The sequence below is a fragment of the Alligator mississippiensis genome, chromosome 4 (genome assembly GCF_030867095.1).
Source record: "Alligator mississippiensis isolate rAllMis1 chromosome 4, rAllMis1, whole genome shotgun sequence".
NCBI lineage: Eukaryota > Metazoa > Chordata > Crocodylia > Alligatoridae > Alligator > Alligator mississippiensis.
The window spans coordinates 116,152,270-116,168,522 of NC_081827.1; the positions used below are offsets into that span (position 1 = coordinate 116,152,270).

The following is a 16,253-nucleotide window of genomic DNA, read 5'->3' on the forward strand; positions in this document are numbered from 1 at the left end:
ATTAGAGGCAGGTTGCTGTGCAACAAGGTTAATGGGGAGGGAAGAGCTTGGAGTACCAGTTACAAACACCTGACATGTTAGTATTCTTGCTAACTGGGAGATGGGAGTCTCTGTGCCAAAGAGTGAAGAGTGCCTCCCTTTGAGAAATTAGAAGAGGCAAAAAGAAAAGCCCCAGTAAACAGTAATCTCTTCCATTAGTGTCTGAGTAGCAAGCTGCGCAGTGCTTGCTCCTCACAAATTGACTAGCTGTAATGTCATGTGCCAAAACTTGTTTATATTTTTCTGTGAAGAGCAACTATTACTGTCAGACAAAAACTACTGCAAGACTTCTCAGCTCTCTTTTGCTTTCTGAAGTGTGCTGTGAATAGTTTCTTTTAAGTGTTCTGGCTAATGGCTAGTACATCAACACATACTAGGTTTCTCTTAACTTCACAAATCTTGCGCTCCCACCACCAATTTCCGGTGCTAACTTATTATACCAATGATGCCCTTGTCATTGTTCCAGGTTGCATTTAGTGATGTTGCCCAATTAGATTTTACTTAGACCTTCAGTGCATGCTGTACTGAGAGTGGATTTTAGTAATCCCTCCAAATTAACTTTGATTTGAAATTCTTCTCAATGGTAGAAACTCTCTGATCTCATCCTCTTGGATTTGTTTCCCCATTTGTTACTGTTGTTAGCTTTGAAGTAGTGGCTTCTGACTTCAGCAGAAGTTATGACAGGGTGCTGTTTTGAATACTTTAAGGAACAAAGTAGCCTGCAGAAGTACCAGGTATCTGAAATAAATTTCTTTATAGAATTACTTTAGGGGCATAGCATTGGACTCCAGAATATGGCTACAGTACTTCAAGACATAGCATTTAATAATGGTGGTGGTAATCTTTTATTACTATATAGTAATAATCACTTGCTCTGCGTGTGTGAACTACTATATATAATGTAGAAATAGAGATTACTACTATAACTAAATTCTGTGTTTTGAAGTATTGTAGCATTCAACATTCAGCTTAGTGTATTTCTGTCTTGGAAATTTCCTTTGTACATAAAGGAAAACTTTCTGAGAGAGAAATACATTGAGCTAAATGCTGTCACCCAGCTGAATTTCAGGAATGTAATGTAGATTATATTACTCTCTCTCTGAGTTTGCTCACTGTGAAAAAATGCAAGCCTTAGAACATGAATGGAGACTTGCCCTATAGCCATTAGAAATAAGCCCTTCATTGTAAAAATATATATACCTTTTTCATTTTATGACTTTTATATGTTGGCCCCTTGCTGCTTTTGGTTTTTATTAGAGTGGGATTTGGTAGTCAGTGTTCCACTAGCTACATACTTGTTTTGGTACTAATTGTAGGAATGTGCATCACTGATCTGTCACTTGCATTGAAATGTTCTTGTACCGGGTTTCCATCACTAAAATACTACTGTATGACTTTTTGGGGATGAGCTGATGTATAATAAATATGATACTGGGCAACCAGTGTTGCAGTATGGTGACTTAGCAGGTTCTCTGTTGGCCTTGGTTGTATTAGTTTCTCCTGTGAGCATAAAACGAGCTAGGATTCCTCTATAGTTGCCCTCTGTTATGACAAGTACTTATAGTTTAGTTTGTTTTCATACTATGATATGCGATTTTTAAAAAAATATATTAATTGGCTTTATAGTTGATACAAATGGGGAGGGGAAAGAATTAAAATAACTTCATAATAATCTTAACTTCATTTACAGAAAAAGCTTTGTTTAAATCTTTCACTTATATATATTAATAATATTATTTCCTTTAGAGCTCTAACAGTACCACTGGTGTGTAAATTGGGCTAAAGGGCACTGTAGGCATTGGAAAGCTATAGAGCATGACTAACTGTCCTTTCAGCTCAGGATGCTTGTAATCAGTTCTACCATAAATCATCTCTGCACATGATTGGACCTTACCTATGTATCTATGTATATAAGCCATAGTCAGAAAACTAGTCAGGGGTGTTGGCATGAAATAACCATTTAGCCCGGTTCATATAAATGTTGACAGTCTTTTTCGATTTAGGAATGTGGGGTAGGGGGTGAGCTGTGAGGCAAAAAGTGATGTACCTTCTTGAGACATGTACCTAAAGCTCTATAGATATTGTCACAATCAACTGTCTTGGGTATATCTTTAATATCAGAGAAGCTTGAAATGCCTTTTCTCAGGAAAGTATATGATGCTAATCTTGTCCAGTTTGTCAGTAGTTCATGACTTGAACACTATAAACAATATTGCAGCAGGGCTGTCATAGGCCTTGTTCCAGGATTTGGTGCCTTTTGCAGGAAAGTCTAGAATGGGTCAGTGGGTTAACCATGAGCATTTTTAATTGGATGACATGGCTATCTTTAACTGTCTTCTGGAAACTCAGTAGACAGGAAGGATAACATCTACCAAAGCAGCTAAATATCTTGTCTTCCAAAAGCAATGGAGCGCGTAAGATGCATTTAGGTGAAAGATTGCTGTGGTTTCTGTCACCAGTTCTGTTCACTTTCTGAATGTGTGAGATGGTTATTACAGAAAAATAAAGTCTTCAAATTCTTCATACAGGTCAGGCTCTCTCTCCAGGAAGATTTAACTGGAAAGGGCCTTGCCTTTTAATGGAGAAAGGAGGACTGGTTGCAGAGACAATGGTCAGTTGTATGAAGTTAAGAGGCATTTGCTCATATATGGGCAGATGCCGTGCCACTCATTTCCCTTTATTCTTTGGTACTGCTGCTCTAAATAAGTTGCATGAATACACTGTATTGCTGATGTACCAGAATGGCAAAAGTAGATTATGTGGCATCAGTGCAGTATTAATCTGGTTAGTGTGAATCTCCAATAGGGAATAATCAGTCCTGTCCCTAGAGCAGTGTGAATGAGTATTCCAAAAGCAAGACTGGTAAAACAGTATCATGCAATAGTGGCTCCTGTGAAAGGAAGATGAAAATGGACTAGTTCAGCCATAATTTTTTTTTTTGTGCGCTAGTTTTGTTTATAACTTTTAAATTTTTCTTTGTTCTGTCCTATGATGTAAAAACCAAGTTCTAGTTATAGGTTACACTGCACTTGGGTTTGCCATTGAATCCATCTAGCCCCTCTTCCTTAGCAGTAGGTGCCTTTGCTTTGTTAGCTGTGATATAAAAATGAGTAGGTACAAACTTAATAGCATTAGTGTTCACAGTTAAGTGTGAGATTCTCTCACATGCAGCTGAGCTCAGAAAAAATGAGAGAGCATCCGGTTCTTAGACTTTTACAGCAGGAAGTAGTGAGGTGCAAAATACTTTCATATACCAAAGCTCTACTTGCAGAACACTTTGGTTTTGATGGAACATGTGCAGGAAACTTCTTATTGAGTGCAAAAAATACTCTTAATCTTCAAACAGGATATGAAGGGATCTCTGGGTATATTGGTGTTGCCCTTGGGTAATTGCTGATCATCCTGTCATGCTAGCTGTCTAACTTAATTTTATTAATGTAGCTTTAACTTGGAAAATGAAGTCTGTAGACATAAGAACAGAAAACAGTTTGTGAACATAAACATCTCTTCATCCTCATTGTGCTTCAATACTGGCTGACAGGAATTCAAATAATTATTAATATCTTGCTTTCTGAGCAGGTTGAAATTGCAAGCATTTCAGGAACTGCATGGTCAAGACTTAAGGCAAGAAAGGGTCCTGATATCTGCTAACCATACAGTCAGTTTCGATGCCTGTCCAGGTTGCACATTTAGGGAGGCCTGACTTGAAAATATGTTAAAATGCAGGTCTGTGTAGATGAATTACAACACGCCTATTTACTCTTTGGCTTTCTCTGGTTATCTGGGTCTGGAATAAGTTTTGAAATATTGATTTAATTCCTGGTTGTGCACCTTGTTGGAAAAGTGGAGGCTGTTGCTGTTCAAGATATGGAAGCATAGTCAGATTTTTCTAGAGGAACATTCTTGTTAAACAAGAATGTTTCACCTCTAAAACAGGTGAACTATTCTGCAGATATTGAGACTATCCAGTTATAATTAATAGGGGTGCACTGATAAAGATTTTCTTGGCTGATACTGGTAGCCAATTACTCACTAGGCATATCAGCAGATACTGGTCTGATAACGATTTACAGGAGCACAGCCAGGCAGCATGGAGAGCAGTGCCCTGCAGGTAAGTTGTTGGAGGGGAAGAGGTGGGGGGAGGCATATAGAGGCCTCCATGGTGAGGGAGGGAGTGGGGCTGGGCAGTAAATGGGACCCCAGGGTGGGGAGTGGACAGAGCTGTGGGCAGCTCATCCAGGGGATCAGTGTCCCAGCACTTAAAAATTGCAGTGCGGGTGCTTGAATTAAAGCTCATTAAATGAGCTTTAGCTAAAGCACTGCTGCCACCATTTTTAAGCGCTGGGATGCTTTTAACTGGAGTGCAGCTGAGCAGGGCAAGGGCTGCCTGCTGCAGCTCCTCACCCTGCTGCCTTTGCCCCTGCAGCCTGGCTTCAGCTGCGCTGTCCCCTGCCCATCCGGTGGTGGCAGCGAGCTGTGCCTCCCACTGTTGGATGGGCAGGGGATGCAGTGTGGCCGGTGCGTGAATCCCAGGGCCAAGGCAGCAGGGTGAAGAGCTCGCAGTGGGCAACCTGCCTCTGCCCTAGCCCTACTCAGCTCTGCTCCAGTTAAAAGCATCCCGGTGCTTAAAAATGGTGGTGGCAGCACTTGAACTAAAGCTCATGTGATGTGTTTTTAATTCCCTGGGGTCCCATTCACTGCCCTGCTCCTGCCCCACTTTCTCCCTCACAATGGGGGCCTCAATCTGCCCCTTCTCCTCCACAGACTTACCTGCAGGGTGCTACTCTCCATGCTGCCTGGCTGCATTTCTTGGCTTGTACGCGCATGCATGTGGCTGCTTGCATGCAAGTGGTGTCTCGGGCCTCAGGCTGGGAGGCATATTATATTTATTGGTGAACCGGACAATAAAAGCCAGCAGCCGATAATGTTAATCTTTTTATCGGTGTTGATTCAACATGGCACCAACGTTGGTGCAGCTCTAATAATTAAGTAATTTTTTTGGAGGATGTTAAGTCTCAGGCTTAACTTTGTGTTTAGTGAATGGGTTGAGATCATCTTACATCTATTTGAAGGATTTTTGCTGCCACATCTGGTAGAGTGTCTATCGGACAAAACCCCAGACCAGGTGGGCATTGAATCTGATTTGATGTAGCAGTTCCTATACCTACCTAATACTATTCTGTATGAATGAATGTCAGAAATAAATTTAATTTAATTGCCTTCTGAAATGGTGGTAGCCAATAAAGGTTTTGCAGTTGTGTACAAGTAAATATTGAAAATGTTGATAACTTTCTTTTAATGTCATGTAAAGATATAAATATTACTTCTTCAAGCTTACATGTGCATAACTAATAACTTTTTATGAATGCAGGTGCATATTGCAAATGTACCTTAACATGAAAAGCATGGAACTCAAATTTCTGGTCTTCATTCTTGATCCGTTTTTAATGTAGCATTTTATTTTTGACATTTGTAACTTGTTGAGCTTGAAACGGGGAAGGGGGGAAGGTCTGTAACCACAAATCCATACCTTGGATTGTATAACCTACCACTTCTGATTTTGAGACCTTAGTTGCATTAAGTTTCAACAGATTAGAATTTTTATTTTCAAGATTCTTTCTTCTAATCGCATAAGGCAGTTGCCCTGGATATCTTTTTCCATTGCTGATCCAAGTGGCATAGCAGAACTAGTTATAGTACTGAAAGACTTAAAGTGCCTGTAGATGTGAGAACCCATTGAGTGACTGACTGAAGAGTATAGCAGCAGCTGCCTTGGCCTTGAGTGGGCTTTAATTGAGACTATTAAGGATCTTGACAAATGAGACGGTGAAGGCAAAGTAATAGTCTTCAGAAATATGGAAAATAGTCAGGCTGCTAATTTGCACAATGAAACAAACAAAAAATGGTGCTTTAAAGCAGAGTCTAACATGAGGAGCCAGGGGCCACACTGCCTGGGGCCTGTGGGGCTTCCCAGGACCTTTTGCTGCATGTAGCTGTCTTGCTGCCCTCACTGTGTGGGTGACCTCCCCTGCTGTTGCCACTGCTGCAGTAGCTGGAGCCTTGAGAATAGTGGTGGGGCAGGAGCCTTTGGGCCACATATTCAACTGGCAGCCAGCAAGGGATTAACATGATGCATGTGTAGGGGTTCAGTACCTCTTAGGCAGAAGCATCTCTAGGGGCTTGATGCTTGCTATCCTTGTCCTTGCTTTCACTCCTTTTAAACAGCTTGCAAAAAGACCTTCAGCAACAGTTACCACCTATGGCTGTAAGTTGGATCTATGCAATGTATACCCACCATTTTGAAGATGACAGTTTTCAAAATACAAACATTTTTAAGCAGGTTTCTTACTCTTATAAAGAGTAGTCCAAAGACATGATTAAAGCTTAGGTTCTAAGTGCCTTCTCTGTTTTTGAATCTTTAAGGTTTATATTTTTCAACCTGTTAGCAGCCTTTTAGTGCTAGATACTTTTTAAAGATAAAATTAATTCTAATGTAATGGCATAACTCCAGCACTTAATGGTTTTTAAAAAAGCATTGCAAGACTTGCAGTAAACTTTTTATAAATATTTAAGCTTATAGCTCTTTCTAATTCATACTCTGACAGTTTCTTTTACTTTGTGTTACATGGTATACAGAAACTAAAAAGGTGCTTTTCCTGTATTTTTTGGGGTTTTTTTGTTTTTGTTTTTTATGACTAAGGCTGAGAGTCTGAATTCTAAGCAGTGACCTCTGTGTAATGACTTCGTGGCTCTAACATCATTTTCTGGATGAAGCAATGATGTTGTATAACATCATGTGTCCATATGTTTGGTATGCAATTCCTCTTCTGACAGGTTAAATATTGCTGCTTAAAACTGACGTGTTGATGCACTGGCAGTTGAGCATCAGGAATCCTTTATCAGGCAGGATTGACCTTCTCTTGAAGCTATCTGAGTGAATAGGATTTAACCTTTTTGGTTCTGTACTTGCACTGCTGATTTAGGAGCTAGTTGTAATCCTGACTGTCCTGTTTTAGCACCCATTTGGTGTTCTACTTAGAAGAGTGATCAGTGCTTCCTTTAGAAGGAAACAGTGTGTGCAGTTCCTAAGAAAGGGGACAGAGCTATTTAAAGTCTGGTTTGACTTAATATTTTAGACTTGAGGTGTCCCTTTGCATTGCTGTCTGTGTACTTAGGCAGAAAGTGGCAAAATTACAAGCTGTAGAAATATATATTTTTTTTTTATTGTTTGAAGCACATGTGTCTGTTTAAAATGTCTGTGTATTGCCAAGTGATGCATAGACAAAGGTGGCAGGAGGAAATTGTTGCGGGGGGGGGAAGGGCACCCTCCACTGCTTGTTAAGTGGTATTGCAAGTGCCTGAGACCTTGGGTACTGATTCATACCATGGCTATCACCTGGGCAACAGCTGTGCAAACATCTTCACTCTGTCCTAACAGTAGAACTAAAATGTGGTGGAAGAGCTGCCAAGAGATGTATGCTGAGATTGCACGTTTCCATGTGCACCACACATCTGTACACTGATTTGATAGCAGTTTGATCTAGAGCTGTTGGATACTACTTCACTTAGGCCAGTGAGCATTTATCAAACTAAAACTTCTGACAGCTCTCAAACTGGGTATCTAGCTTTCTGCTGTAGTATTGACCAGGGTGGGAAAGTTAGGACCCCTTAGGCAACTGATCCAGGGGGAAGAGGTCCTGCCTTATTCCTGCTTTTGTTAATTTGAGTTAAACTTGCAGCTTCTTAAATTCAGCGTACTAGTGGCTGAAGACGGTGGGCTTCACTTATTCAGTATATGATGAGAAAGTGGACAAAAAATAGGGAAGTTAGACTCCCAGCTAAGTTAATGTGTTTTTTCTCTCTGCCTCTCAAACATGCATAATAGTAGCATAGGAATATAGGTATTTATGTGTGTTGGTATAGTTAAAATGGTCACGGTGATACTATTTGGAATACAAGACTGTAGATGAGACTATAGTTTTGGCTGTTGAGCAGTCTACTGAATTGTATCAGTGTTACATGGCTCTTTCTCTGCTGGCCCCTGTCCATATTAGCCTGCTATCTTCTCATCTCCTGTCTTGGTGTAACCATGTGATTGTTTTTGTTATATCGACTCTTGCTGGCAAGCTGCTTATGACACCAACACATGTATTTTGAACGCTATGGAAACGCTTACTATTTCTATCCTGGTGAAGGCTAATAACATACAAATGATATAATCCAAAAATATTGCAGTCAAAGCAGTAAACCAGGTAGGCTTTAAAAAAATAATCTTAAACATTTAAACACCGTGTATGTTTATGTAACCTGCATCTCTCTTATAGCAGCTTTTACTGCTAGTATTTAGTTAAATATTACAAAATGTTAGAATATCTTTTATTCTTCATATTGGCTTCTTTTACATAAGGTTTCAAGTCTTGAAGGATACTTTTAATGAGCAACTTTTTTTTAGTTTTGCTCTTCCTTCAGTGGACTTCTTACAATCTAATATCAAGATGCAGTCCATTTTCCTTGGTAACAGTGACTTCTTTTAGTGTTTGGCTAAAACAAACTTGTTTCACCTGGGAATAATACCAGTCTATGATGAGGCACTAACCTCTGCAATACTGAGTGGGATTTACTGAAGCAACTTGTTCTGTTTTTACTAAAGCAGGTTAGGGCCCACAGAGAATCAGATCTCTTTAGATAGAGAAGGAAACTATGACAAATAAAACTAAACTCAAGTTGAAGGAAGCAGTTGAGAAGCAGGCCATGCTATAGTTGGCCTACAGTAAAAAAAAAAAAAAAAAAAATTTTTTTTTTTTTTTTTTTATCTTTTTGTTATATAGGAAATGCTAGCCTAAAACAACTCTTTTTTTTTTTCCCCTTTTCTGTAGTATTGCCCTCTACACACCATAGCACTTATATATGTTTTAGAGTGGTCCTTGATGGAAGCTTCCTAAATTAACTGGTTTAATGAGTTATGTGATTTCACCGAAGTCTTATGCTATGCTAGAAATTGTTTAAACCAAACACTGAAGTGGTTGATTTGGGTATTTTGGTAGTGTTCCCATTCCTTCCCCTCCCCCCCCCCCCCCCCCCCACTTCCTCTTAGCTCATCTGTCATGGTTTTTCAGTAGCATCTCTTATCTGACCTTTTTTTAATGGCCATTATGGGATGCATTGGTTTTTTAGTATGGCTTTTGCAGTTTTTGGTTCTCAGTGTGTAGGTCAAACAGTGCTACTTCTATTTTATTTTTGGTGAAAAGGAATAGTGGCTAATATTGGGGTGAGATGTTTGGTTTTGGAGCGCAAATGCTTCTAGGCCTTGCTTGCGTCAAATTCCTGGGTTTTTTTTTTTTGTTTTTTTGTTTGTTTGTTTTTTTTTCAGCCATATCCTTAGAAGCTACGATGGAGAGTGCTAGTGTAAAAAGGGGTCTGAGTGTCTGTTGACTTAAGTACCCTGTTTATGTATATAATGTAGAATTGTATGAATCAAAGCTCTTAAAACTGTGGCTGCTGCCTGAGAATTCACCCAGACACCATTGATGTCAATAATGGAACTGTAGCATCCCCGGTGGGCCTGTTACTTGACCTCCCCATTGCCTGCTCCCCTGTAGCAGTGCTGGGCATGAATTGAAGATGACCCCCCCAGTAATTAGATTCTATACTTTGAAATTTATAACAAATTAAAAATTTCCATGTATACAGTATAATTATTGGGGGGTCACCTTAAATTCAGGGGTGTCTTGGATTGGAGTAAATATGGTAATTTTTGTTTGGTTAATCATCAGAGGCTTTTTCCAAAGGCCCTAGATCAGATAGTGGGAAATCTTACAATCAGCCGTTGTATTCTGTATAAACTCATCCTTATTAGTACTGTTAAGCTAAGGAGCTCTTTTCTGCAACTTGCACAAAGCTTTGCAATTCATAGACTGCAGGGACTGGAGCAGTAGTGGAGTTCAGGACCACTGACCTGAGCATGGAGTTCTGAGGGTTGGTAAAGCAGGGGAGGAGAAAACCCTTGGTCCCAGACCTCATGATCTTAAACTTGAAGTAGATCGTGAAACTTAAATTACATTAGTGGATCACACAACAAAATTCTGCTTATGATTTTCTCCATGAAATTAACTGTATAATGTGCTTTTGTGTAAACTGTAGAAGACTTATTCTAGATGCTTGGGAGTTAACAGTTTAATTTGAATTTTGGATGTAGTGACATCCACTTGTCTTGTCTAAGCCACTTAATTTTGCTAAACCTCAGTTTCCTAGTTTACACAATTATCCTTTTGGGGTCATTGTAGATTAAATGTCTGAAATTCTGAATGTGAGGAAATGGAAATATACTCATCTTCTGAACTAGGTGCGGCAACAAGTTTTTAGTAGGGTTGCACCGATAGATATTTTGGGGGCCAATACCGATAGCCAGTTTTTAAGGAGGCATATCAGCTGCTACCAATCTGATTTTCTGATACAGCTGCGTCCAGCTGGTAAGTCTGTTATGGTGAAAGGGGAGGGGGAGGGAAGGGGCATGGGGAAGTCAATCAGTGTGCCCTGCAGTGAGGGAAGGAGTGGGGCTGGGGTAGGTGCTGCCCAGTCAGGGCAGGACGGAGCTGCAGGAGGCACAGGACCCTGTGCCCCCAGCTGCTGCGTGCCGTTCATCCAGCAGCTCCTGCTGCTGCTCCCACCACTTACCTGGGAGGGCACGGGGGGGGAGGCCAGTATAAGTATTGATGTGTTCATCTGCCCCCCCCGCCCGTGCCCCTTCCCTCCCACTTCCATCACAACATACTTACTAGCTGCATGCAACTCTCCACCCTGCTGGGCTGTGCTTCTTGCTGCCTGTGTGCTGTACTGCGGCTACGCTCATGCACGAGCATTTATCATCCACTTTAGGCCAATTTCCAATATAGTCAATTTTATTTATATTGGTACCAATCCAGTATCAGACTGAGTATTGGTGCATCTTCTCGTTTTTAGGCATTATTAATAAGAACATCTGGTCTCCTGTTGTCAAAGTCAAAATGTTAGCATATTGTGGAGCTGCATAGTTCATCTTTGGCTGGAGGTAAGACTTGCTGGTTATAGTAATCTATTAAGAAGCTTATTAGAATTGCAAGGAGCAGTCAATCCTGCAACAGCATCCATGGGCTGACTTGTGCTTCATGATTAGGGAACTGTGGAAAGCTTTCTACAGGAGTTGAGTTCTTTGAAACCTTTTAAAGGTGTCCAGGCAAAAGATTAAGTAGCATGAGATTAAACTCCTTCAGTTTAACTGCAAATGTAGAAATTTTCATTAACATTTTGCTTAGGTGGGGAGACTCGGTGCACAAAATGAAACTGCTGCATTCCTGTTCCACCTCCTCTAGCCCCCGCCCCCCCCCCCCAGCAGTGAGGACATAGGTGTCATGAAAGAGAGGTTCATGGCTCTTCAAGAATCAGTAGTTCAACACTAATGCTGAAGTGTTACTTGTCAAGTCTTCTACCTAGAATATCTGCAAGTCCGAGAGTTGCCCTGGGTTGTGCTGTTCTCATACTTCCAAAATCTAAGTTTTTAATTTGGTACCTGAGGCATTTTCCTTTTGAATCTTTTTAAATCCAGTGTTGCTTTTATTCTGAGCTACCTTGTGCTTATGCTAGGAAAATGGACTGTGCACACTAAAACAGCTATTAATTGTGCTGCTGGTAAGCTTCTGTTGCACTTCTTTTTGTAAAGATGCTAAATTGTCTGGTATCTTTTACCTAATGTCTTTTAGCTGTATCAAAAAGCAGTTGTGGCCTTTTTGTAGGAGAAGATGCAATTATTACAGTACTAGACTTCTGAAATGCCTTTCATCTTGATGTTATTTCTGTGTCTTTCCATCAGCCAGACTTCTGTTACCCATCCCTTTTAATCTTGTTGAATTCCTTTTTTTATGGAGTTGAAGATATTTCTTTATGGAGGTGGCTCTTCTGCTCTTCATCTGGTCTTGACAATGTTTCTTGCCATCTGTCAGGAGCATGGGAAAAGCTATGAGGGCAGTTTGTAATTATAGTGCTGTCTTGCCAAAATCTGGTTGGCTGCTATCTGCATGTGGTCTGTGCAAAAACATCTGTTAGAGCAGTGAATGGTTTCTCTACGAGTCCTGCACACTTTGTGGAAGAAGGGGAATTCTTCAGGTATACCATTCACAAGAGTAGTGATTACATTTAAAAACTTTAAAAAGTTTAAAACCTATGAGCAAGAACACTAAGATTTGTCTGGTTCCAAACTTCAGCTGGTAAAGCAGTCCTATAGACCAGCGATGGCCAACCTGTGTGACACATGCCACAAATGGGACAGCCAGCACAGCAGCAGATTGGGCAGGGGCAAGGGGATCAGAGTGTTACTTTAGGAGAGTACGGGGCTAACACCTGCTGAAACGGTTGCCCCCCACTGTAATGGCCAGTAATGTCTGCAGGTGTCTTTAAGAATCTGTTTCTTATCGTTTCTTATTTTCACTTCTCAAATCTCTTTCCAGGAAGGGAAAAATCCATGGACCATACTAGACTACAGCTGAAGGGGTGTCTCATTTCAAATATGCCTTCCGCTGCTGCTTAGATGACCAAAACATAAGCGACAGCTGAGTTTTTCCCTTTGTGTGTGGGGTCAAGGGCAGTCCAGCTCAGCAGTTTCCCTTTCCTCTTCCCTTCCTGAGGGTGTTTTTTAATGTTTGGAAGTAGCTGTAGATTGTCATTATGAACAGTCATCCTCATGTCATCAAGACTAGATGGAAACATGTCAGTTGTTTCACATGGAACTATTCAATCCAACAGCTGTGAGTTTATCAGGTTGGTAACTTGGGTGTCACTTTCAAGGATTGTAGTCATTGCTTTAATAAAAAAAAAAAAAAAATGGGAGGAAATTGTTCCAGAACTGTTCTGATAAAGCAGAACTTCAGCAGCTGTTGTTACTGGCAAGACTCACCAAAACAGATTATTTTGAAGGAGTGAGGTTGGACTTTTTTTTTTTTTTAAGTGAATTCCTTTTTCTGTAGTCCTCCAGTAAATGTGCTTGTGAGCCTGAGGTCCCAACCTCTGCCTCTGGATGATGCAGGATGAGGATTCTATGGATGGCCATCTCAAGCAGCCACCGGGGTGGTTGTAGAGTCGCCTTAAACTTTTCATTGCCTCTTCAGCAGTACTCTTGCTTCTGGAGTGAGCTTTGCTGTTGTTATTCAATCTAGGTTAAATTGGCATCAGCTGGTTACTTTTTAAAGCATAAATAAGCGGCTGGTTACTTTATCTAAACATAAATAAGCAGGACCCATATCAACAGTAATGATATTTTACTTGACATTACTTGAGTTTACTTGACGTAAATGGCAGGGGTTAACTTTTATTTTGCCAGTGAAGTGAGTTTTCTGCTGCCACCGGAGTGCAAATGAGTCTTAATTTATTCCAGTAGCACTGGGGAAAGGGGATTGAAGTCTGCCAACAGCCATTGGCTATTTTGTTTCAAAATGTGATGTGTTGCATGCACTGTTGAGCATAATGTGAAACAAAGTACCATAAAAAATTTAAGTACTGAGTAAAAGGCTGGAAAAAAACCTTTAATGGGAGAACAGGCTGGGTCATTAATTTTGTGCAATAGGTTTCTGTGGAGGCAACTGTGTTGTGTATCAGTCATTTCTGACTAGTAGAGGCGGAAGTGATCAGAAATAGAAGCTGAATTCAGCTTCTTTCTCAAATTAGTAACATGCTTATCCTAAATTGTTGGGGATCTAATGCTATTCCACTTGAATCAGTTAACTTTTTCCTAATTTCACTTAAAATGGTCTGCTTAAGTTGTGGCTTTTTGATTGAACCCAAACGGGTGCTCAAAGATTTCTTGACCTACAAAGTTCTAAGATGATCCTTTCTTTAAGTGTGCAGTTATTAACCAGCTCCACTTCCTTAAATGTTCCAGCATTCACTGAACTGATTTAAAACCAGTGACTGACCTGACAGTAACTGTGGTTCAAGATAGCTTTCTATAAGGATTCTGCTTTTTGTGCACATGCACCTCATACATTAGACCAGATCCTTTGGTTGACAGTATATATTGGGGCCACCTATGTAACTGATATGACAATAAATGACTTGCAGGTCTTGAGTTTATAGACTAGTTTAGATATTTAACACAAATTTAAAGAGAGCAGAGCCATGATCCTGAACTTTAACTATAACAAGTGAGCTTTTTGTGATGTCAGAGGACCAGAATGGGGTGCCAACATCCCCCTTCTCTTTGGGATGAAATAAGATGTCTTTTTAGTGCTTTGAGATCTAGGATAATCCACCTCCTTTCTTGAGTAGTAACTTGTGAAAGGAGTCCCTGGAGAGAGAACAGATGCATGAGTAAGATGGTATTGGAATGCTCCGCAACAGTGGGTAACCAGTTGCAATCTTTCTGATCCATTGGTCCACAGTGATCCTAGCCCAGGCTTCTGGAAGAGGAGAGCTTTCAAAAAGGAGAGTAGGAATATCACAGGCCTGAAATCCATACCTGTGTTGCTCAAAAGTCAGCTTCTGGAGTCAGTCTAACCTGCTAACTTGCAGTTTGGTGTCCATGGAGAGCAGAAAGGATGAAGATTTACTCCATCTTTTTAAGGCTCAACAATGCCTGGGTACTTACTACTACTCATTCCTTCTCTCTTGGTTGGGGAAATAACATGCCGTTGTCTCAATTTCTGTATATGGTACCTTGGATTCAGTAACTAAAGGTTTGAATTGGTACAGCTGAGCTACAAGATAGAAATGAGATCTTGGTGTTGTAACCTGTATGATGGCTTGGTACTAAGTTTACTTTTTGACCTGCAAGCAACAGATCAGAAAAGAGGAGAGATGTCTGTGGGTTTAATTGTTATTGCAGGTACTTTGCATAGTCTGTGCCAGGCAGCCAGCTAGGATCTGTTTTTGCTTTTTCTTAAGCTGTACAGACAGTAGCCAATGTGTTGGCAGTGTCCAAAAGAATAAGAAAGTGAGCCTTTGTGTCTTGGAAAGCTTTTCTAGGTGTTCTATATAGAATATTTTTGGTGAATATCTTCATTTTTGAGTGTGCCTGGAAAAAAAAATGGCAGATGGAATCAAGATCAGAGATGTGCCTGTTATCTGCACAAAAAATGTTGCATGGTTTAAAAGCACCTTGTCTTTTAAACCTTGGATCTAGTTTCAAGTGGTTGTTGTTGGGTTTGTTTTTTTGGGAGGGGGGAAGGGGGGAGAGGTGGAATAAATCTTAGTGAAGTCTATCCATCTTAAAAACCCAAATGAGCAAGCTAAAAGAGTTCTCTAAGTAGAGAGAATAAAGAAAATGTTGGTAGTGGCAAAATGACACCCTTGATGTAGCAAGAAGGAATTTGAGAGATTATTGGATCTGGTTTTTTTTATATAGGAGCAGGAGGATGTGTCTTACATGGGTATAGCCTCAGTGGATTCTGCTGGCCAGGAAGATTTGCATCTAGTTTGAGGGAGGGGAGGTAAAACTCATAATTACAACATCTAACTTCAAACCGTCAAAATGATTAGAAGACTATAATTGCTGCTCACTTTGTGAAACCATCTTCTCCAATTTTTAGTTGGTATCGGTTCTGTTTTTCCTGGAAGTATATTATGGCTCACTGAATCACCATGCCTCAAAATCATGGTTTTTTCAGAGGAACTTGTACATCTGTTTACATAATGTCACCACCACCAAAAAAAATTCACCTATCTCTTGCAGTTGGCATGGGTACAACTATATGTAGTGTCTGACACCAGTCTGTTTGCAAATACAGGAAACAAAGTCTGTTCAGCATTATAAAAATCAGTGTGGCTTCTAACTTGGGCTTTGAAAATTAGTGTGAGTCTTTATTGCTTGGCTCGGAATTGAGGAAGCATTTTTATATGCCAGTTGATATTCTTGTTCAGTACAATGCTGCATATGACGAGTATGCTTCTACTCCAGATGACAAAATAGGTGCTCCTCACAAAATATTGCTGTTCACTAGGAGAGTGAGTCCAAATAGTGGAGTATGAGCCGACAGTGTACCCTTGTTTTGAAGAGGACTAGCAGCATACTGGGCTGCATTAGTAGGAATATTACCAGCAGATTGAGGGACAAGATTCTTCAGCAGTGACTCTAGAAATCAGTAGTTAAATTCCAAAGATATATGAACCTTTTTCCCCCAAACTCAGGCATGCGCATTGTGGAGCAAATCTGTCACAGCAGTGCAGCCTTGGTGGCAGTATGCTGGGCTGGG

The 16,253-nt window shown here is 40.4% G+C and overlaps 1 protein-coding gene across 7 annotated transcripts in view; it reads left to right on the plus strand.

The window, feature by feature from the left end:
- WNK1 (WNK lysine deficient protein kinase 1) overlaps positions 1–16,253 on the plus strand; it is a 145,720-nt gene that overhangs the window by 1,694 nt on the left and 127,773 nt on the right. The gene's annotated exons all lie outside the window — the stretch shown is intronic.